The sequence below is a fragment of the Calliopsis andreniformis genome, chromosome 3, assembly GCF_051401765.1.
Source record: "Calliopsis andreniformis isolate RMS-2024a chromosome 3, iyCalAndr_principal, whole genome shotgun sequence".
NCBI classification, from domain to species: Eukaryota; Metazoa; Arthropoda; class Insecta; order Hymenoptera; family Andrenidae; genus Calliopsis; species Calliopsis andreniformis.
In genome coordinates this window covers 13,493,502-13,516,741 of record NC_135064.1, presented here as the reverse complement: position 1 = coordinate 13,516,741, position 23,240 = coordinate 13,493,502, and the positions used below count along the sequence as shown (strand labels likewise).

The 23,240-nt window shown below is 39.2% G+C and overlaps 1 protein-coding gene across 5 annotated transcripts in view; it reads right to left on the bottom strand.

Annotated features, from left to right (window-relative positions):
- Positions 1-23,240, bottom strand: part of Msi (RNA-binding protein musashi) — a 213,351-nt gene that overhangs the window by 127,697 nt on the left and 62,414 nt on the right. Inside the window, exons 1-2 of one of the 5 annotated variants that reach the window (XM_076393649.1) lie at positions 17,193-17,373; positions 13,771-13,891 (exon numbers count right to left, since the gene is read on the bottom strand). The exons of the other annotated variants lie outside the window; for them this stretch is intronic. The gene's annotated coding sequence lies outside the window, so the exon portion shown is untranslated. Of the gene's footprint in view, positions 1-13,770; positions 13,892-17,192; positions 17,374-23,240 lie in introns of those variants that run through there. 5 annotated transcript variants of the gene reach the window in all.

The window sequence follows — 23,240 nt, the reverse complement described above, 5'->3', positions numbered from 1 at the left end:
ATCGTGAGAACGCCCGCGCCCGACATTCCCCCGAGTAATTTATCGAGGATGTCCCTCTTCGTGAAGAATAACGCGAAAGAAAACGTCACAGCGTCTTAGACGCTCCCAGATCTCGGCCAAATTAGATCCAGCGATTTGATCACTGGCCAAGTATTTGATGCCTCGGTTGCTATGATCACGGTACCACCTCGGGGGTTCGAAAGTTTAAAAACGTTTGATCGTTGATTGCATCGTGGCTCGCGTAGAGAAAAACTGAAGTAGATTTATAAATTGTGGGAATCTTCTGTTGTGGTTCGAGTTAGTAGATATCTTGATTCGTAAATGTATTCATTTTTGGATTTAAATAGTAATGTTAAGTACCAGGAAGGATATTCTCTACTCAGTAAAACAGCTGGTAAAAGTTCTAATTTAATCCATTTGTTACTTTGTTTTAACTTATACTTAGGAATATTCAAGTTTTACTAAACTTTAGGTATAGCTATCCATTATCCATAAATCGCTAGTTCATAAAACCAAGCTTTCAAATATTTTTCAAAACATGATATCCATGTTCTAATAAACTGTTTTAATGACCAGATTTCAAAGTACTTGTAGCTATTTTTTAACAGAATAATTTTTCCTAATCAGTATAGAAATTCACAAAAGTGTGCAGCGATGGCTAATAAAACTACACCATTCCTAAAAAAATATAGTTTGTCGAGTATATAAAACCCTACATCGTAAACGTAAACAGATAAATCAGATAAACCTGATAAACCTTTACTAACACATCGATTACTGCTAACATGAAAGCTGAACTAGAACACTGGTATCTTCAAAGTGGCACAACATCTATGTCAACTACTATACATATGCACCGCAATTTTAGCTACAAGAATTAGAAGATGACAGTTTAAGCTTCCTACTCAAATAACTGACCCTATTTGCAGTTTCAATCCATTGTACGTAGATCACGATCGAAGCCTCGTCTACGACACACGACGACCACAGAGAAAGTAGGACGTAATTACTTTACATCTCCGCTAGTGGACTCTCGCTGGAAGCTCACGGAAATCAGTCCTCTGCTCTGGACGAGAACGAGGACCGCGTACAGCTGCGGAGAAATCCCCGATGAAAATCTTTTAATGTGCCCTCTGTAGCCGCGGACCGCTCAGCGCAGCAATACGCGGCAGACTTTTTCATTCTTCGCCAACAAAGAGATCGTGTTGTACGCGCCGTGTGGCATTCGCTGCCTTCAAGGGGACGCGACACCGCCGCCGGCTGAGCACGCGAAACGGGGGTGGAAAAGATCGAAAACAGTGGAAACATGAGCCTCTGAAATACCTGCTGCGCTCTGTTTTGTGGCGAGATAAAGACGCGAGGAAACCAGGGAGAGATAAACCGTGTCCGTTGCTAGATGCGCTAGTGTACCGTTTGGGAATTGTATTCTGACTGTGATTCAACGATCGATCGTTGCCTGTTCGGTACTTGACGGTATGTTAGAGTTCTGTGAGTTTTAGTGGTTTTGATTTTATGTTCCAGAGTATAAACGCGTTCGTTATTTAACTGGCTGCATGGCAGGAAAGATGAGTATAGTCTCTGAGAGTTGAAACAGGACTATGTGCAAACATTTTTATTTTACTGGCTACAATATTGCGTCATCAATGGCAAAACGTCTCTGATTGTCAAATTTTAATACTTGTATGACTTAGCTTGTAACTAGGTGATTCTAAAATGAGTATATTCAAAAGAGTTTTTTCTAGATAAGTTTGGATGTGTAATACGGTATAGAATGAAACTTAAATGATTGTAAGCATTAAAAATAAACCTAGATTAAAGATTAAAACGAAAGTTTATACTTTTTTATAAAATTAGAAAATGTTTAAGTTTATGTGAGAAACCTCAGAATAAAACTAACATTTTCATACATGATATTGATAAAATAGTAAAGTTCCTGTAATAAAAAGTCCTATGATAAAAAATACCACGTTACAAAATGTCGGCTTGGTCTAATTATATGTGTACTCCACTTTTTCTGTCTGATGAAAAGTGCAAAATGTGCGAATTTTAATCTAACACAAAAGATGAAAGAAATAAACAACAATAAACAGTATATATCTTGAAAATATTTTAGATAGGTATACTATTTGGAGATTTTCTTCCAACTGTGGTTAACAAGCCCATGCTTTGAACAGTTAAGGCTATTTCATAGAAGTTTGGATAGTTGTCTGACTTATCACTGACTTATACTACTGAGCTTCCCTTTCGTCTCTATATTTTTCATAATATTAATCTTACTTTTCGTTTAACATACAATTTAATTTCTATGCACTTCAACTCTTTCCTAATCAATATCAAAATCGTTCTGACCAAAAATTAGTCAGAATGAATTTATTTATTAATATTAATTGCATGCAAACTTTCAATGAGATTAGTAACAGTAACTATATAATATATGTATAATAGATACCACGTCTGTAATAATGAATAATATGAAGTCTATACAATTTTCTGCTATTCCCAAGGAAAACATTCTTTTCGATTTACTTATTCCATTAAAAACTGAAACTCAATTTCTAAAATCTCCATTAAAATAAAACACTCAAACTCTCCAAAGACGTCTTTAACAACGTTTTGTCTCCCAACTACAGAAATAATCAGCAGCTTAAGGATCCCGAAAAAAGAATAGGAAACGTATTGTTGTCAGATTCTGAACGAAAAATCATAAAATAGCTGAAGAGAATTTTCTTAGCCTTGTACAACTATGATTGAACAAGTTACGCCACTGATTGCGTCACGAGACCATTTCATCTCTTTCATGTTGTCTACAGTCCGCTGACGTCGTTGTGTCTCGGCAAGTCCCTCTCCGACCACCTCTCGACGCGACTGTTTTTCAGGTTCACCGCCAAGAAGCGAGCATGAGATTCTCGACATTTCCGCGACATAATTTTCCTCGCGTGCACCACCCCGTTCTTTTTCTTCGCGGGGACCCCTTCGTTCTCTTTTTCCACGCTATGGTTTTAATCTGCGAGTCGCATTCAGGTCGTCTTAATTGATAGTATTGTTGTCTCCCTTTTGTTCCCGTACTCGATCTTCTCTCCCTCTCGACAGGTAACTCTATTCTTGCTGAGACAAGACGTCCTAGTCCCGGGATTATTTAGAAATATTCAGAGATGAAGTCCACGTGCAAATCGACATCAAAAAGTTGTACCCTTCTGGCAAGGAGAGCTCGAGAAATGCAATGTTTACTTTTTTAACACTTTGAGCGTAATATGTGGATGACAATGAAAACAATAGCTTTTAGATCATTACGAATGATACTGAGAAATAATTTGTATAATGGAAGATGTTTAGAAAAGAACAGTACTGGAAGATTAACATGAAAATGAATGAAAAATAATTTTATGTGAAACATAGACGTAACTTGCCAAGCTAAATATACGAATATCATGGTAATATATTGACTAATGACTAACAGTAATAAAAATTAAGTAGTTGAGAATTTGAATATTTGAATATTTGAGTATTTGAATATTTGAATATTTGAATATTTGAATATTTGAATATTTGAATATTTGAATATTTGAATATCTGAATATTTGAATGTTTGAATGTTTGAATGTTTGAATATTTGAATATTTGAATCCTTGATAATTTTAATATTTAATAATACAAAAATTTGAAAGTCTAGCCTCTTGATAATTTAAATACATACAAACTGAAATAATTCCATCCTGAGATTATGAAAATTGTAACATTTAATAACTTTAGAACTTGAAATTTTGAACATTTCAATATTTAAAAATTCAGAACTAAAAACTTTCTAAACTTCCTAAATTCTCAAATCTTTGACAAAGATGAAGAGCAATTTTAATTAATCTTATCTCGTCAACTAACAACATGCCTCAAAACTAGATGCACATATTCAACTCAACGAGTTCTACAAACTACGAAAGAGAACGTTATACTTAGTAATCCCCCTTCTAAATCCCGATTCTATCGTGAACCCCCACCAGTCGCAATTACAGCCTCGCTGGAGGTCGTCTTCGTTGATCTTCGCATAGCTGACCCGACGAAATGAGAATGCGAAAGTCCAAGCTGCTCTCAGCCGGCTGGAAACGCGCCTCGTGCTTTCATCCTCGCGACGAAATTATGTTTCTTTTCCGTGTCCGCGCGCGTGCTGGAATCTCGTCGGCGAATTCTCGTCCGAAATATAAAAGTTAATCCCAGCCGACGAAAGGGAGCACGAAAAGGCTTTCGTTCCAACCCTGACAGAGCGAAGAGGACGAAGAGGGTTGCGTGTGGCAGGTTGCTTCGACATGACTCAGGGTAACTTGTTCGCGCTAGGACGCGATTAGAGATTCTTAAAGCGGTCTTAACTCGCTGGTGTCGAGAGGAAATATTTCAGGATAGGTCACGTGCAAGACACCTAGGCACTATCTTTTGGCTGTAGTTACCAGGACGTCTACAGGCGATCCACGCACAGCAGGGTTGCCGCACGAATTCTCTCCTTGGGTATATTAGGGGAAATTGGGAGATAGGGAAGAAATTGTGAGAGCATGAACAATTGTTTTGACTGAAAGCGGGATTTGATGCGTGATAGGTGGAGTGAGAAAGTGGAGCCATTTGCGACAGCGAATGTTACTGGAGCCTGTAGTCTAGAGGCATGTGAGTCAATGTGATTATAATGACTGATAGTGAGAAACATGTTATCTTCTATGTTCATTTTTAATACTTTAATATATTAAATATTCAGTGTTTTGAATTTTACACATGTTACACATAGACCTATTGGTATAGGTCTAGGCCCTAGACCCAAACGAGACCTTAACACAAGAATACAATAGGACACCCCTTATTTCTTCCACCACTTTCCAATTTCCCCCACTATACTCAGCGAGAGAATTTGCGCGGCAACCCTAACGCACAGTCCACGCTGCTTAGGGGGTTAGAGCCCACTACCTTTCTTCCCTTTCGTCGCAGTTTTTTAATCAGCCAGGGCCGCTGCCACGTGAAAAAAATGAGAGGAGCGGCGTAGGAACGCGGAACAGGACCAGGGAGGAAACGAGATCGCGAGGAAGAGACAAGAAGGAAGGGAAGTAAATAAGCGCGTGTACCGAGCAGCCGATGACCTACTATTGATGCTTTTGTAGACTTGTTTCAGCTACGTTCCCGCACAATGGAAAATGTAGCAACTCGAAACAGGCCTAGACAAGATAAGGGGAAAGGGTAGGGGGATGGCAGCGAGAGGGGAAGGCGGGAGTGAAGGAGAGAGAGCACGTTTTTCCTTCCCCGACGAAAAAACTGTGTCGCCCATTGTCGACCGGTACCCATCGCGGAACAATCGCGATAATGAGAAAGCTACGCAGCCAAAGAGTTTTCCCTCTTTCTCCCTTTTCCCACAGCTGCGAACAGCCACCGGGCTCCTTCCACGGTTTTTCGTCCCGGCCTCCATATCTCTGCCCTCCTGGTCACCCCCGCGAATCCACCTCCGCTCCTTTTGTCTCCGACGTCTGCGAGACCTATCATTCCGGCGACCTAGCCGAGCCTTCAGTGATGGCATCGAACAGCTATCGAATCTGATCGATATTTCTAAGTCGTAGCAGACTGTTTAGATACTTCACTAGTAAAGAAGCTGTACAGGTTACTTTTTATGGGTTTCCCGCGTAGGAATTAAAGTTTGGAAATCGAAAAAAATAAGAACAGTAAAAATGTTAGAAAAATTGGAATATTCCAATATTGGGTCATTTAAAGATCTGAATATTTTAATATTGGCGCACTTGATTATTTTAATATTGAGTTATTTAGAGGTTTGTACTTGAATATTTGAAAACCTATGTAATTTGATTAAATGAAAATATCTGAAAACTTGAATATTTCAATATTTAAATATCGAAGTGTAAACTAACATTATAATGTATTATTGGGATTAACTGTATTAGGACTAACTCTCTCAAGTCAAGTCTATACCTTATCTGAGAAGTAGATAACATTGTACTAAAAGTCTGAAAGAATTTCTTGAATATGCAATATTTGCAGAATAGAATTTTTTTATTAGATCCCAATTGTATTTTTTGCGATTTAAAGCTTAGATGAAGATTCGACAGCATGTTAAAGAATGAGGAAAATCGATGATACCATAGGTATATAAATAAAAAAAATTGCATACCAGTAGTATAAGTCAGGAATAAACCAGACCACCTGAAGGCTTCCACAAGATATACGCGGTAATTAAAGAAGCATAAGAAAAAAGGGGTTACCAAGCTCAGCAATAAAAAAATCTCGATAATATACTGATGTTCTTACAAGAAATATTTTTGAAGTCAGTTCAGAACAATGATAGACACAGTGACCTATAATTTCCAATGAGAATAAATAAAGCAAAAATTAACCGTAGAACTCGAAATGGACTAAACTTCTAAAACCGACACAACTATTCCAAATACACAAATTACAGAATTGGCATAATAAATAAATTTCACATCTCGAAATTCTAAAATTGTTCTATTTCCTCTCGCATCGACATATTGCCTACACAAAATCAGAAAACATGAAAATCCCCTTTTAACGTTCCGACAGGCGCCGTCACATATTCATGATTTTAGTCTTTTGGCTACTATCGCTACCCACTAAATTTAATCCATATTTCTTTGGACACAAGTCCCCTTTTATCCATCACACGTCAAAGTTAAAAATACACAGTAGCAGTAGCTCACATTCACAACGCATCCATAAATTCAAGCGACGTCGCGTAAAGAAACAAATTGATCGTCTCTGCTCCAAAACGCGCAGTCATCAAAGTATCAGAAACGCCCCTTTCCGCGGATCATTTTTCAAACCAAGAAATACGAAGAACAGAGCCAACCATGGCAAGCTTTCTACCGCTTTCCAAACCGATACAGATTCCACCACTCTCAAAGGTCAACCTGCTCTCGTGTTCGCAACCTCCACCTAGCTCGCTAACTATGCGGAAACTTCACGCCAGCGTCCGAGGGAATAGCTCAATGTCAGATTGTACCTGACCTAGCAGGACAAATCGTGCGCAGCCCCCGTTATTAATTTCTCTCGACGAAAGACGATCGAGACAAGGCACAACGAGGTGCATCGCGCGCGCGCGCGTCAAGATTTATTCGGCCGCATCGTCGTTTATTTCCGGCGTCATCCGAAACAGCCAGACACCTAGCAATGATTCAATCAACCGCGAATGAGCTTACCCGCGCCAATCTCGACGGTTTTATTGTCGCGAGGCGAAGGTGCCACAGACCCGAAACTTAATGGTCACGTTGTTCTTGGCGGGATTCTCTTGCTCGGACGTAAACTGATTAATGGCACCACGCTGCAATAAACGCTGACAGATCTGCCGCGCGTACGAAACATTCCACAGAGAGATCTGAAGAATTCACAACAAAAGCACCCTCTAATAGATGAAATTACACGAGTTTTTTAACGAGAACGCATTAGTTTACAATTTTTGTTGAAGTTTACAACACGATGGAACGTATACCATATACAACGTGTCCCACATTTTTCTGTACGTACTTTGGCAGTTTGTTCTACGAGGAAATATAAGACTGAAATGTCATGTAACAAAAATGTAATAAAAAGTTATAACAAACATTTGAAATGTGAAAATATGGTGATGTATTTTTTCAGTTCAATACAAGGAGAAACAGAACTGAAATTAAGTTTCTGGTAGAGTGTAAGAATCCACAGTTTGACGTCGGACGGACCCAACATTACAGAAACAGTAAACTTATACTAATCTATATAATTTATGTTATTCGCCATAATCATTGTGTATCTCGTCTTACTTTATATTGAACTCAGTAAGAGAAATAATAGTCATAATTTTGTTATAACTCCTTAATAATCTTCCTAACAGTCGAAAACTTTATGGCCTTTGTATTACATGACATTTTAGTCTTGTGTTAACATGTAGAACACACTACCGAAGTATGAACGAAAAAACATGGGACACCCTGTAAAAAGGGAAAAGTGTACTATGCATAATGAATATTTCAGTAAAAGGAACATTAATCAATTGAACACGAATAATTAGAGATGCTATAATACAAGCATTACTACAATATATTTCTGATTTCCTAGGAAAAGACAGAAATCGATAAGTTATTAAGAAAAGAACAAGCGACAACTCCTAAAATCAGATTCGACCATACAAAACCAGTCATTCATACATATTATCTAAGAAACTGGCACCTATTATATCCGCGAAAAGTTGGCTAAGCAAAGAAATGCAGTTCTGATTGGCGTGTAGATCCCCACTCCAATTTAGGAATCCTCATAACACGTCGACCTGCTGTCACATTTACTGTCCGCATTGGCTGAAAGATATGACGAAGACCGACAATAGATCGTGTTGAGAGAATGAGACAAATGGTGATGCTCCTAACCCCTCCCGCTAGCCAATTTCTCGCGGACGCATAATACTTGCTCTGACTGCAACTCAATAATTATAATAGATCACATATTAATCCGCTGGCCGAAATACAATAACTATTTGACAAATTTAGTTTTACAGACCATTTTTCTCGATTATTGGGAACTTCTGACAACTTATTAATTGTTTTACTTCTAGATTCTCACAGATGAAGTATCTGTTACGCAGTAGAATATTTGTGAGCGTACGTAAGTAAAACAGTTGATAAAGTATTAATAATTGGCAATAATTGAATAATGTAAATGGTAAAACTAGATTCGTCAGAAACTGTACCGAAATTTTTTCAAAGTCAAACCATCACTGAAAGACAATCCACAAAAAGAGAACACAGAAAATTGCAGGAAATTTTTAAAACAAGCTAAATTAATGTCCAAAACAATTCAAATTAGTTCAGCCACTAATAATCAAGAAGTTCATGCGACTTAAAAGAAAATATCAATCAACTGAGCAAGAATTAAAGAAGAATTAAAGACTATATTTTTTGCTCTCTTAGAAAAAGACAAAAATTGAAAAGGGTCGCCTGTTATAAGCTCTTCAATTTTCACAGAGTTACCGCCCTTTATTTAGCGATCGTACTCCAAGGGTAGTGTTATCGAACGATTCCCAATTTGACGAATCGTTCCTGCACGCCTCGCGACGTCTCCCCGTTCTTCTGATCTGGATAGGACACTTTGCTGGGACATCCTCCTCTTTTTGCTTTGCCTTTGCTCGAATTTACGACGAGTGCCCTTGACGTCTGGCAAAGGGAACTTTGGTACCAAGAGGGTGAACCTGTCCCTTTCTGGAGAGAGGAATTAATTAGGGGTATCGACTTTTTGGGACTCAGTTATGTGGAGGGAGCGGTTATTTTAATTAGAGAAAGTTCATCCTTCTGTTCTATTTCACTTTCGCGATCGTGTACGCAGTGGTAGTCGAATTCCGAGGCCCGTGGGATTCCTAAAATGAGCATCGCTCGTCATGCTATGTTTAGTGTTATAGAATCGGGCATAGCGGAATAAAACGGGCCCGTGTCTTCTCGCTGACCCGCGTCATCTGGCTAAACTTGGAACTTCGATTTTCCTCTGGTCGTCGTTCAGCACATTCTAAACGTTCGTCTTTGCTCTGTTTGTACAGTCTTTGATGCCGATCGAGGCTGTCGATATTTTTAGAACAGACACCGTTTTTCTGATACCTGTTGCAACTTTCGCTCTTTGACAGTTGGGGATAGTCTTGTACGAGAAGAAACTTGAATCATGCATCTTTGATTCATTTCTTTGACTTGTTGATCGGTAGCCCTTTCAGGAGGTATATTTAATTGTCCTTTAATCTTACAAACCTTCTATTCACTTAGTTCAAGCTAAATTTTAAGAAACTCTATTCATCACATTATTACTTTCCCCTGCTTCTTATTTCATGGAGTTAATCAGTTCGACGTCTGAGCGACATAATTAATAATAAAAAAACTCTAGTAAAACTTCTCCTGAAGTCTTCACATCTAAACGAGACCTAATTCCTTTACAAACAATCGAGAATACCTACTACTTTGCAGAGTGAAAATTATCTTCGTTAGACGATTGTCAGTCTTAGAGTAGATCGGGGAGGGAAGGGGGTAAGAGGCTGAGGCTAAAGTCGCCGAATGGTACAGATTTAGCCAACATCTGGTCCAGCTTGTCCTCTACTTCGTTGAACGGACCTTCGTCGATCGGGTTTGAAATAACTACCATTCCCCGATGCTATTCCCAATTTAGTGGAAGAACTCTGCACGAACCTGAAGTCGATCGAAATTGGGATCCCTGAAAGGGGGTACTTCTCGATTGGAACACGATACGAGTAATTGCCAAGACGCGGGGGAGGGCTTTCGGCGGGGGACGAATGGTCTTTCCGAACGTCAGCTTTATTTCTTCGGCCGAGGGAAAATTAACCGAGGCCTCGGCGTCGTTTTACAGCTCAAACAAGCCAGCGTTTAATTATACTTGGCGAGAACGGCGACAATTACACGAGGATTCGCGTAATCACGGCACGCGATCAACGGATCAAAGGAAGAAACAGCTTCGTGCACGTTGCAGAAATTCTTACGGGGTGAACGGGGCGTAAGATTGACTCGAGCGACGCACGAAAGCGAAACGCTGCGCCAGCGACACGTAAGAACGAGCAATTCGCGATAAAAGTGTGGGACACGCGAAGGAAATTCTCTGGCGCGAAAATACGCATAGAAGAGGCTGGCTAAATCAAGCGTAGGGGGGTGAGATAGTTGACAGTTGTGATAAGGGTTCATTTCAGTGATGCACTGTTCAAATAAATATCTTGTATAAGGTACAACGAATTCATTCTTATGGCAGGAAATAGTGTGAAACTGAGTTTCATCTGAGGATGCATAGATGGAGTAATGTTATACTTTAACAAATTTTATGGATACTGGATTTTTACCAAAAAGGGATTAAAGACTAAAATTATGTTTTGGGTCAGATTGAACTAATTTGTGTCAAGTTTTAATTTAAAAATTAAGTGTATTATTTAAACTATTGAAAAATGCTACAAATTCAAAGGTGGGATTTATAAATGCAAGTACCTAATGTAAAAACGATAACGTACCACAATAATTTACAAGATGATAAACTATTATTCTTCATAAATTATCACTTCAGTACAAACAAATATTAATAAGTTATTGAAGATGCATTTATCTCCTCCATTTTATGCAATGAAGCAATTCCGCAATAATTATTAACTCTCTTTTGTTTGATTTGTAATTAGCTGTGAATTGTAATTAAGCATATCAAACTTGATATAATCAATACGTATGGATATAATATCGTTTTACATCATGTCCCTTCACACGAAAACACTCTACACATAGAAAATTTTCAATCTTCATTAAATCACTAATTTTAAACAACAGACTTTTCATCTAACGAGTGTTTCACAATGCTGTAATTAATTAATTTTCCAAATACAAATATTCTTTCCACTTTTCTCAAAAATTTAACATTTTCATCTAGTGACAATTTTCTCACAGGTGTATGATATTTCACAATATTCTGATTAATTAATTTTAATTAATTTTATACGTACACCAACTCACAAATAGAAATTCATATCTCAAGTCGATCGCTAATTAAAAATGTCGCCACCAGGAAGCAGCGATGATAATTATTAATCCATCACCGTACTGCTTCCAACTAAAGACGCAGAAAGCAGATTTACGCAGTTTCGCGAACGTTTTGCTCGAATTCCGTTCGAAACCGTGAAATCTTCGACGTCCCGTGGTCGGGCAAGAAAGTGGCCGAGGCGCACGGTGGCAGGGCATATTTGCAAAGGAAGTTTCGCAACGACTTTACACCGGCGGGCAGATGGCAAGATTGCGCGGAAAACACCCCGTGGCACGATGGCGCCGTAAAGGCCGGCATACTGCGCATAGCGTGGAATATTAAACGATCAAAATGAAATTCTAAAAGGACCGCACTGTTTCCTGTCGACGTCCCTCGATAATCGCTGCAGTCACGATGAAATTCTTTTCGGGGACTACTCGATCACTTTCTTCCAGCTTTTTAACACTCTCGTTATTAACCCATTGTTGAAGCGTTCTTTTTTTTCAAGACACTTTTTTCATGCACTTCATAGTAGACGTCACGTTAATTGTTGCGATAGTAAACCAAGAAAATATGTGAAAAAAATATTTGACACTTAGAGACAAATTTATGACTACCTGTATGTAGTACTCATGGATAAGATAGAAGATGTTATGCATTGTGTTATACGGAATTATTGGGGAGAAAACAATTTTCTTCTGATATAGTAAAGACTCCTACAACGCGGTACTCTCATAACGCGATGTCTCTATAATATGTACACTTTCATGGTTGAAGTTAATGAAGAATTCAACCACATGTATCACTATTTTTCAATCTTAGTTATCAGGGAAATTTTGGTTTACACTAATTCTGAGATTCTTATAACGCGGTACGAATGAATCGTGTTGTAGAAGGGTTGACTGTATTTCAAACATGAAATGCAGCCTTTTCCCTAATATAGAGAACACTACAGTGTTCCATTCTCGAATGTGGTACAAGCGCACTTCCTATTACTTTCTGTGAACTCTGAAAGTCTGAAAAGTTACATTCCACCATATTTCAAGTAACTGAGGGAGCATATAACTACTTTATTACATTTTTAGGATACTATAGATGAACGATATTTTTAAAATAGAAACAGAAAATTGGTATTACTCCACAAAAGAAAACTAAGACTAAATTGTCACCTGCATCTTGGACAAAATGATCTGTTAAACAATGTATACTCTCGTATCGACAATGAGTAAGAATTCAACGTAACAGTTAAGAAGAGGAAATTCTAGTAGAAATAGTTTATCAAGAATCAATTGGATAACCGTAACATTGATGGAAACTAAATCCGTAACTTCAACAAAGGATTCCTCGTTTTCAGAAATGAACAGCTGCAACGACGTGATTCGATGTTTACGTAACAGGACAAAGGTGGATAGGCAAAAGGGCGAAACCATACGCACGAGCAACGTGATTTCACCGCGGCAAATTGCTTTAACAGTCCGGGCCAGAACGCGGCTTAAGCTCTCGTACATTTTAATTGGATCATAACGCGACCAGTAAAACTCTGTGTCTGATGTTTTTCGAACTTTATACGTTACAAGTATTTGTCTTTATTGTACAGCCAATATTAGAATGACGTATAAATTATATCGTTTATGCTTCTATGCTGCACTGCAGTTTATGCTTTACTGCAATTGATAATCGTGACGTAAGTACTTAGACTTTAAGAAGTTCTTTGATAATAGTACAAACTATCGTAACCTTACAAACTTTATTTCAATATTCTAATTTTATAAATATTAAGAATATGAGTTATTAAATATAAAATTCTTGTACTGGAATATCTATATCATACACGAAATAAATGAAACAAATAAAGTTACTCAGTAATAATAAAAATAATGAAACTTGAACAAAAACTTTTTTACGTTTTCATATTAAAAAGCTAGAATACAAAGGGTAACGTATTAACAATGCAATATTGAAATTCCCCATACTGATTAACACAGACCCATTCTCATAAATGTGAATATTAAAATTAACACAAAAATATACTATCAAATAGTGCTTCAAATTTGGTACAAGAAACGTCCTTTAATTTTCTCTTAATTATTTTCCAATACAGAATTCAAGAACTTAGAAAGCAGTTTCAGTCAAGGAATGGCCCACTTAACACGATAATAAATAAACTTAACGACAAGGAGCGAAATTACCCAATGCACCAATCTAATAATAAATTTCACAAACAAACCAATAACGCAAAAACCAAGCAACCTTGCCTCGACTTACGTGAAAGCAGGACGTTAAGGCAACGTGACGTCGATGAACCTTGGCGATCCAAGTTCAAGGCTCCTCTTGCGAGGCACACTCATCGTGAAGCTGGCCTAGGTCACCGGAAACCCACGCGCCCCTGGGAAATTACACGCATTTTTTTTCCCCTGTTACGCTTCCGTTTTCCCCGCTCTTTTCACCGCCACTCCCCCTGTCTGTCATCGGTCACGTCTCGAGCTCGCGAGACGGACAGAAAAACCGACGCCGATAAAGGCCACCCATTAAGGTCAAGAAACAAAGTAGATCGAGTTAATGGCGCCACGTCTCACCGAGAAACCATTTGCTGTGCAAACTCCGTGGGACGAACGCGACTCACCCTGTCCCGATCAACTTTTGGCAACGCGACACCCATGACCCAGTTTGCTCGGTAAAACTACCCCCAAATAGCGTCATCGACGTATTGAAACTCTTTCTCGTCTTCGAATGGAAGCAGCGTGGCGGATAACGCGCAAATTGGACAGTGGAACCGTCGGTGGATCGGAGGTACAACGGAATCGCAAACATTTTGTTCCGGATGGAAGATAAAATTTGCCTATTGTTCGGAAATCATACCCCGCGGTTTTCTTCTGCGGCTTTTCAGCGTTCCCAGGCACGACAGACAGGAAGAATGGAGGATGAAGAGCGACTAGATAAACGACTCGTGGATACAACACCGTATCGAAGACCAGGGGAACGGTTCCAGCGAGAATCTATGCTTTCGAGCAGACACGCGAGAAATCGAGCCAATTGGTGAGGATAAACTATGTGTGCGAGGTATCGAGATAATTGTGTCGCGAGCAAAGGGTCACGTTGGTGAAATGTTATAGAAAATTGTAGGAGACTAATCTGTTGCCATGTGACACTGATGAAAGTCGAGAACTAGGGATGGGGTGAAGTTTAGGTTAACTAAATTTGAAGTTGAGTACCCAGTTTTGGATAGGAATATACAGAAAGAGTATAAATGAGGCATCGAAAGTAACAATGGACTAGTCCCACTACTTGGGACAATTCGAAAAATAGGCTATCTAAAATATTCTGGTTTCTTTGATGTAAATTAATACTACAAGCGTAATTTGGGAAGAGATGTGGCTTAGTCCATTTTTGCACTCAATGACTGAAATATATTTTTGAGTATATTCGCACTTGAGTAAGTGGTTCAGTATCTTTCGAAATTCCACAGGTAATTTCGAACTTTTTATGAATGCTTTGGAAAACGAAAGCGATACTTTTGAGTTTAATTGAGCCTAACTTTCTGTTCACTTTATTAAGTGAGTAAAAAAAGCTTTTAGCATAAAAGCAGAATTATATAAGCTTAGAAAAAGAGTATAAGTTTAAGTCTTGTTAAAATATAGTTAAAAGTTAGCAGAATCAGAGTGCAAATAAGGTCACGACTAGATACTAAAACTAAGAATATTACGTGAATTTTTTTGGATATTTGCCAGTTGAAGTTTATGAATATCTGAACCTAAATTTTGTATTTATTTAGTTATTCCTCAGTTATATAATTTGTGTGATAAATGTTTGTTTACATTACAGAAATTACGTCAAATCACTATATGCAGAAGTTTTGAGAGTTCGAGTACTATTAATACCAAATTTCATTTTACGAGATATTAAACTACTTTAAGTGTAAATACATATTAGACCCATTAAGAGTATTAATGTAGGAGTTCAAATCTGTTTGAATGAATCAAGTACAGTATTACGTTCGAAATAGTTCCAACTTAATCAGTAGATACAGGTCCCAATAGGATTCATCCACGAACATTTATGCGTATCAACATGCCACTAGATTCTGAATTAAATTATCACCTCATTAATAAAATTGATTACACAAATATAACTTCATTTTTTTAATTCAATCGCAAAAATAAAAAGAACCGTTTTAGTACCATAATTAACTGAATTATTCAAATTAATACAACGTCCCACTTTTGTGCAAAAAGTTAACAAAGAACAACAAAATGCGCAGTTTTCATTATAACAAAGACTTTGTTCAGCCAATCACTTATTGCATCACAAACAGAAACAGCATTACGCAAATTGAATCTCTCAGAAACAAAATTAATCAATACACTTTACCAGAACTCTTCATTTCCATAAATTTAAAAAAACAACGTTATCATCAATTTGCTCTATTTCTAGACAGTTTATATTTGCACAGGATTAATCACATCTAAGAATCTTAGTCAATTCAAATCGAGGGACGATCTCTCACAAGTACCTATAATACACAGAATAAAACACTATTACTAATATGGCTGCAGTTATGTAGATGCGTTTTCTGACGAACTAATATTCTGACGAATATGTCTAAACTATTTATCATATCGAGTTAAGCTCAGACGTATTCACCGAAACAGTTCGTCCGAAAACGCATCCCCTGCAACCACAGCCTAAAGCCACCTTCAGACAAGCGTATTTTCACCGCAAAATTGTGCACCTGTCTCCGTTTATTTTCAACTAAGAAAACAAGGAAAGATATACGAATGGATGCATTCGTAGCAAACAAAATGCTCGTTTAAAGTCGACTTGAACAGTTACTCAAACCCCACCGCGTGAAACTTTCATATTATTATACAATCAACTCAGGTTCTCAACTACATAGTGAACTTGATCCCATCCCTAGACCCGACCCGGTTACAAGGCCCACGATCCTCGCGAAAGAAGAGACCTCCTCGATCAACCGTATCGAACTAGAAACGTCTGGTATCGGTTTTCACTGCAAGTTCCCTCAGCCGAGACGCGTCAGTTCATCGATCCGCGCGTTCACCAGCGATTCGCGGCTTCAGCCCACGAGAGGGTAATTTCCACGGATTCGGGTCGCGGGATGCGCGCGTGCCGATTGATTCGCGCTCTCTGATCACCGGATCGCAGCACCACACACCGCCGGCGTCGCCGCGGCTTCGACGAGGCATCTCGCGTGTTCCGTCTCCGCCTGCCGCCAGAATTATTGATTCTGGCACACAAACCGTACCCAATGGTCTTCAATCTCCTTTTCTGGGCCGAAGGACGAAACTGTTCCGAGGTATCCACCGACTCTAACCAAACTGGCTCGCTCTACCATCCGCAGGATACCTATCCGCTACCTCCAACGCTTGAGCGTGCTCGATACATCACGTACGACTCTGCATGATTGATCAGAATTATAGGTGCAGCTTTCAAGCGCTGCTGGAAGCCTGAATTATGGAATCCCGATTTTACGAAGCGCATGAATGCTTCATAAGCAAGGCAGAACCGATGTTCACTAACTACAGCAGAGGGAAGCTACTTGCTTTCGTGCACCGAAGCAGACACACTTCCCGCAGACTGACGTTCCCAGAGTTCTATAATGCACGGAAGCCAGAGGAGTACCCCGGGGACTCGTTTCGTCCTTCGCGCCAGGTAGATCGAATAATCACCTCATATCGCCGCGTTCAACAAGTCACCACCACGGCAGATCGGTCCTCCGCGAGCGATCACAGTCGGGAGCAGAGACAGTCTGTTAACCGAGAGAACTCGATCGTATCGGTAGTCGATTCGGCACTGAATTGTTACGACTTCGTTGCGGCGAGTGTCATGCAGCTCGCGAGGGCTCGCGAGGGGACACGTGAATAAACACACGCGACGAGGTACGCTTTGCGACTGAGTTTGATATCCTCCGCGAGGGTAGCCCGCGGAGGAGAGAGCTCTACCCCCACTTGCCTGGTCAGGAGCGACAGATCCGACGGAGGGTGCAAGGGGCGAGGGACAAGGTTCCTCTGGGTGTCTATAAAGCGGGCGACGGTGGCGCGCAGGCGTGCGCTGATAGCGTGCACGCTTCGGTCGCAAAGTGGCAACCGGTGGCACCGGCCGCCTGCCTCCGCAGCCGTCTATTTACGCAGCCAGACGATGCACCGTGTCACGCTGATCGGACAGCCGCGCGAACCACTTGCACGTGCGACGGTGCATCCTCGAGGACGACGCACCGCCGACGTCCCCCATTCATCCCGACACGCTTCATCGGGCACGACTTCACCCCTTCGATGCTAAATTAATTTCGCTGTTCCTGCAGCCGCGAGTTGCGAAGAACTCCTGTTCACGTATTCATGGAAACCGGTGCTGGTTTCTGCCGACCACCGTCGCTGGTTCAGGGCGAACTTCGAGTTTACTTTATCGGTGTGTTAACGCCTTTGGGAGGGGATCTAGTGGGGGAGACTGTCACTGGCTGGAAGTGGTTGGATGGCTAATCTGTTCACCGGGGAAGATGAGGCGAGGAGACGTGAAATGTAAGTGTAATAGTTTGCGTAGGGTGAGGGGAGTAGGTTCATTAGGGAAAGTTTGTAAATGGTGTTTGATAGAATTGTTATGATTTTTAGTGTGGTTTATGGTTACTCGAGGTTCTTATGATTTTTTGTCTCTTTGGGAAAGTAAATTCAAATTATCAAGCTTTTGAATCTTCAAGTTTTCTGAGTTCCAAATCTTGACATTTTCAAACTCTCAAAAATTCATGTACATATTTAAAATCTTAGATATTAAATTTGTTGAATATTCAATATCTCAAATTTTCAATGTTCAAATATTCAATTTTATTCATTTCATTTCTTGAATTGCTGTTGAATGAATGACATAGTAATCGAAGTGATATTAACGCAGAAGTGTGCCACATGTCCACAATTATGTAATGAATTATTGCATTTATTGTTTAACTTATTTCTCTAATTCGACTTTCAATCTTCGAGCAATAACCATTCGATATCATTATCCAATGACAGTATGTATATTGTAACCAGAGAAAATATTCATTTAGGAGAAATATATGTGTGTATTATACGCTTACATTCTTCGGTTAATGCGGAGTCTCTGTTGTTATGAAAGTAGTATAACGAGACCACTGTGGCTTCATTATAAAAAATGTTTTAATGCACTGAAACTGCACAACATTCCAGTTTATCCATCTCTGTTATTTATATTTGTACTACTGCCAGTTCTATGAATAAAGAGTTTACTAATAAATAAATGAAGTCTTAACGATCTTCCCACGTCAACCAGACTTTATGGTGTATAAAAATAGAACTCGATTTCCAAACAATGGAAATGCCACCTTATACTCCAACTACCTTTTATATTCATTGTTTCTGCATTTTATTACAGCAATCAACACAGAACTGCGAAAAAGAATACACAGATGCGTTTCCATCGGAAACCAACCGTAATCAAAATGTCTAGATTGCGTTTGAGCTAGGTCAAAGGGTCAACCGGTAAATGATTTTATCCGCTTTGAACTCAACCACAGCTGAGGCAACTACAATCATCATTGGCCCAGAAAAGATTAATGTCGATTAAAAAAAAAGATGATTGTCAATGCTAGGAGAAGACGAATCTCCTGATGGACAGTTGGCTAAACTTTATACCCGCTCCTTTGAAATTTTACACCCCTGTCGTTGGCAATCGTTATCGCCGTTTCTAGACACGAAGTTTGATACGCGGCGACTAAAGTTCGTTAGGCGCGTCAGCTATTTTCAGTTGCCAGCGTATTATTAAACTATACGCTGGCTGCGAGTCGACATTTACACCGAACGCTATTGTAACGCGGCTTAAGTAGGATTTGGATTCAAGTTGGGGATTTCGCGTGCTTGTAACGAGCAAACGCGCTAACAACGAGCTGGGAACTGTGCGCTTGCCAGGGGCGAGAGGAAACGGAGTATGGCCTTAATCAATGCAACTTCGACGAAATGTAGTCCTTCATACAGAAACTTTATGAGAGGCGCATGTAACGCGACAAACTTCAAATTAAAATACGGTGTATTTGCATGGCGATTGGTTGAAACGTTTCAACGATAAGTCTGAATGCCTAAGTTAGTAAAATACAGGACGTCCTGAATGCAAATGGTACGAACTGATTCCTTCAAGACTACTCAAGGTTAGGATCTTTATAGTTTATTACTGTCTATTATTCTTTATGATGTCATTGGTGATGCGCCATGAGTGGATCTTCAAGGGAAAAGGAAACCATCCTGTTTTATAGCCTCTATTTTTTTAAATAAATGTTAACTGTAATAATATTATTACTGACATAAATTTCGTAATAGTGCAATTGGAAACAGATAAACCTGAACTTGAAGAGTAGTACGATATTAAGGCAATACTTCTCACCTACGTGTTACTAGTAGTGAGAAGTAAGTACACACAATAAAAAGTAATACTCCAACAAATACAGGGTGTTCGACAACAGGTGTCAGAAATTTTAAAGGATGTCTTCACTTGTCGAAGTAGAATGAATATCAAAAATGACAAAATTGCTTTTCAGGCTTTGTTTCAGAATTATTGATTCTTGAGAAAATGTCTGAAATTCGCGTGAAATGTGTCTGACTTGGGACTTAGTCTACTGACTTCGTTATACTAAACCTAAGTACTAGTCATGTTCCATGAGAAGTCCCCTGGAAAGCATTAGGAGTAATACTTTTCAAGGGACTTATCATGAGACACGAATAGCAGGTACTTATTCCACGTCGACAGTAGAATAAGTCTCAAGTCAGACACACTTCACACATATTTCAGGCGTTTTAACAAAAATCAATAACTCTGAAAAGAAGCCTCAAACCCACTTTCGTCACTTTTGATTTTCCTCTTATTTTACCATATACAATCAACCAACAAATTGAATACACTTGAAAAATTTTTAACACCTTTCGTCGAACACCCTATACCATTTTACACATTCTACATTCTGACCATTATACCCAAGTCTATAACATAAAAATTCGCATTTAAAAGCAACACATCAGCGATGCAAATCAATCCTGTTAAACAAACCATACCCTTTAACTCCATTCGGTGAAATTATGCTCTCCATGTATCGATATATCTCGCGTCGCGTTCCGAGGAACAAAACCGCGACCAACGAATTAATTGCCGCAGCGATCGCGCGATAAACAAGAAGCTCAATGTAGAACAGCACTCTAAGCTCTCTCGAGAGGCGGGGACGAGTAAATTTAAGGTAACCGTTAGCACCACAAATTTAAGGCGACCACATTGGCGTCTCACTAACCATCCATGGTGTCGTTGCGTATTTATGGAAAGGATTCGCAGTAGCGTTAATCGGACCACACCACAAGCCGATACATATCGACGGCAGTCTTCGTTTCGCGAGTAATGCGCTTGCTGCGGTTAACGTTCCAGTGTAGGCCTAAATCGAAGCGGGGCTTGACTTTTTAGTCGAGCTGTAGCGAATGTACTGAGTGTCCGTCTATAAATGTCTAAATAAATATCTCGTAAATGGTTGAACTTACAAAAAAGTTCAATCAGAGAAATTTACGTGGCTTTAAGATAGCTACAAGATGTATGGACATTTTTTTTTTTTTAATTCGTGGCTTGTCTGAGTTATGAAGGTCAACTTAGATAGATCTGTATCTGAAAATAAGTATCTCAAAATAAATTTGTAATACTAAAATAATAAATAACCTCCAGATAATACAATAATGTCCATTTCACGCTTGCTTGAAAAGTCGTATAACTCAGGAAACATGACCATAAAACTGTATAACATGAAGTATATTTTTGTGGACATATGTACTTTTTTGAGTCCGAGATGTTTGTAGGAAATGGATCTCGGATTTTTAAAGCTTCATAAAAGTTAAACCGTAAGAGATACAGCAAAATGTATTAAGACCTTTTCGCTCTATTTCTGTCCCTCAATGTATCTGTAAAATTACAGAACTCTCTGATTGTTAGTTTAGAATATAGGTGTATTAATCTTAAGGCAATATTACTGCAAGATGGAGACAGATCGAACATTACGTCATAGAACATTCTGTATTCCATTAGAGCTCCCCTACCACCTTTTAAAATATTACCACGTATTTTATTTACACCCTGTAGAACACAATACCAATATTAAACTGTTACCTCAATACCATCGTATCTATTTTATCTACTTCTAACGAATACATTCACTTTAAAGACAAATTCGTCTCGAGGAGAGAGCTAGCACACTATGTCAAATGGCAGATCGTCAAGTCAGCATTTAACGCGGCGGGCATTCGCCGCCAAAGGAGCAGGCGGGCCGATGCATCACGTACGATCGTGTTAATTCATGGAGAAATAGGCTCGTTAACGCGCACGATTTAACCTTATTTCACAGTGAGGGTGGCAGTGTGATATTGCATTCCAGCGCGCGTTGCTCCAACGTGGACAGAGCATTCCGCTAGTATTGATTCGCTATAATCCCGGAACATCTCGGGAGGAACAAGGAGGCACGCGAGGAAAACCTACAATGCGTTCTGCGAAGTCATTGCCGACGATAAAGGAGCACGAGCGCAATCTGACGCGAGCAACAAATACAAGTACGTACGTCGGTTCGCGTGTTTCCCAGGGAAAGCTCGACCCAGCGAAAAAATACAATTTTCTTCTACGTATCTCGGGAATAAATCACCGAGGCAAAGGCGTTCCACCTGCGCTAACGAAAAAGAAGGGAAAAGAAGGAAGCCTGGAGAACTATTTGAAGGAACAATAGACGGCGAGGGCTGGCCGTGAAATTTGCTAAAAAGCTAAGCAAACCGACCGAACGTGAACTCTAATTACACGTGAGGACGAGTAATTTGCGGATCACGCTCCTTTTCGCTGCAGTGGGAACTGTACGAACGCGTGATCGCAAATATTATTCGACGTACGTGTGCCGTGTGGACCCCTCCATTTATTGACATTCGATAATGGATCAATTAGCCACCTAGCGTTAACAGAGAGTTCGGTATGGAATAAACGTTGCAATTAAAAGATACTTGGCGCACGTGTGGACTGATGGAATAGCGATACGTGCGGTTTCAGCGCCGTGCAACAATTTTGTTTAGCGGAATCGGATTTACGTGGGCGAATATTTTTGAAACGCGAAGCCAAAAAACGTGGCGGGCATCTACAATAATGTCTCTGAAAGTAAGTAAGTGAAAGTGAATAGGGTTCGCTAAATTTCATATAAATCACTATGTACTCAAAGAGAATTAATTTGTCGATAAACAATATCGTTAATTTCTTAATTAAAATGCCTTGTGAATTTCTAAATCTCAAGTTTTGAAAGTTCATCTAGATTTATGTTAACTTAATTAACGTTTAGGTTCGTGTGGAAATGTTTTAATAATAAGCTGGTATAATGTTTGAATAAAATTTAGTTATTAATGAAATACTAAAAACATGCAAAATGTAATTAAAGTTGAGACTGTTTCATGTGGCGAAGGGAACAAACATACTTTATGGTGTGCTGCAGTTACAGCAGTTATGACAAGTTACGAGAGACATTCAGAGACGTTATTTTGTATGTTCATATTATTCATTTTAGATACTGTTTCCTGTATATAATAGGTATTGTATAAATAGGTATTGTTAAATAAATCCTTACTAACCAGTAAACACTGTAATTAAGTATAACCTGGGTAAAATACAACTACATTAAATATGTAAAAATAATATTACGTATAGTTCCTTCACAATAGTAACTG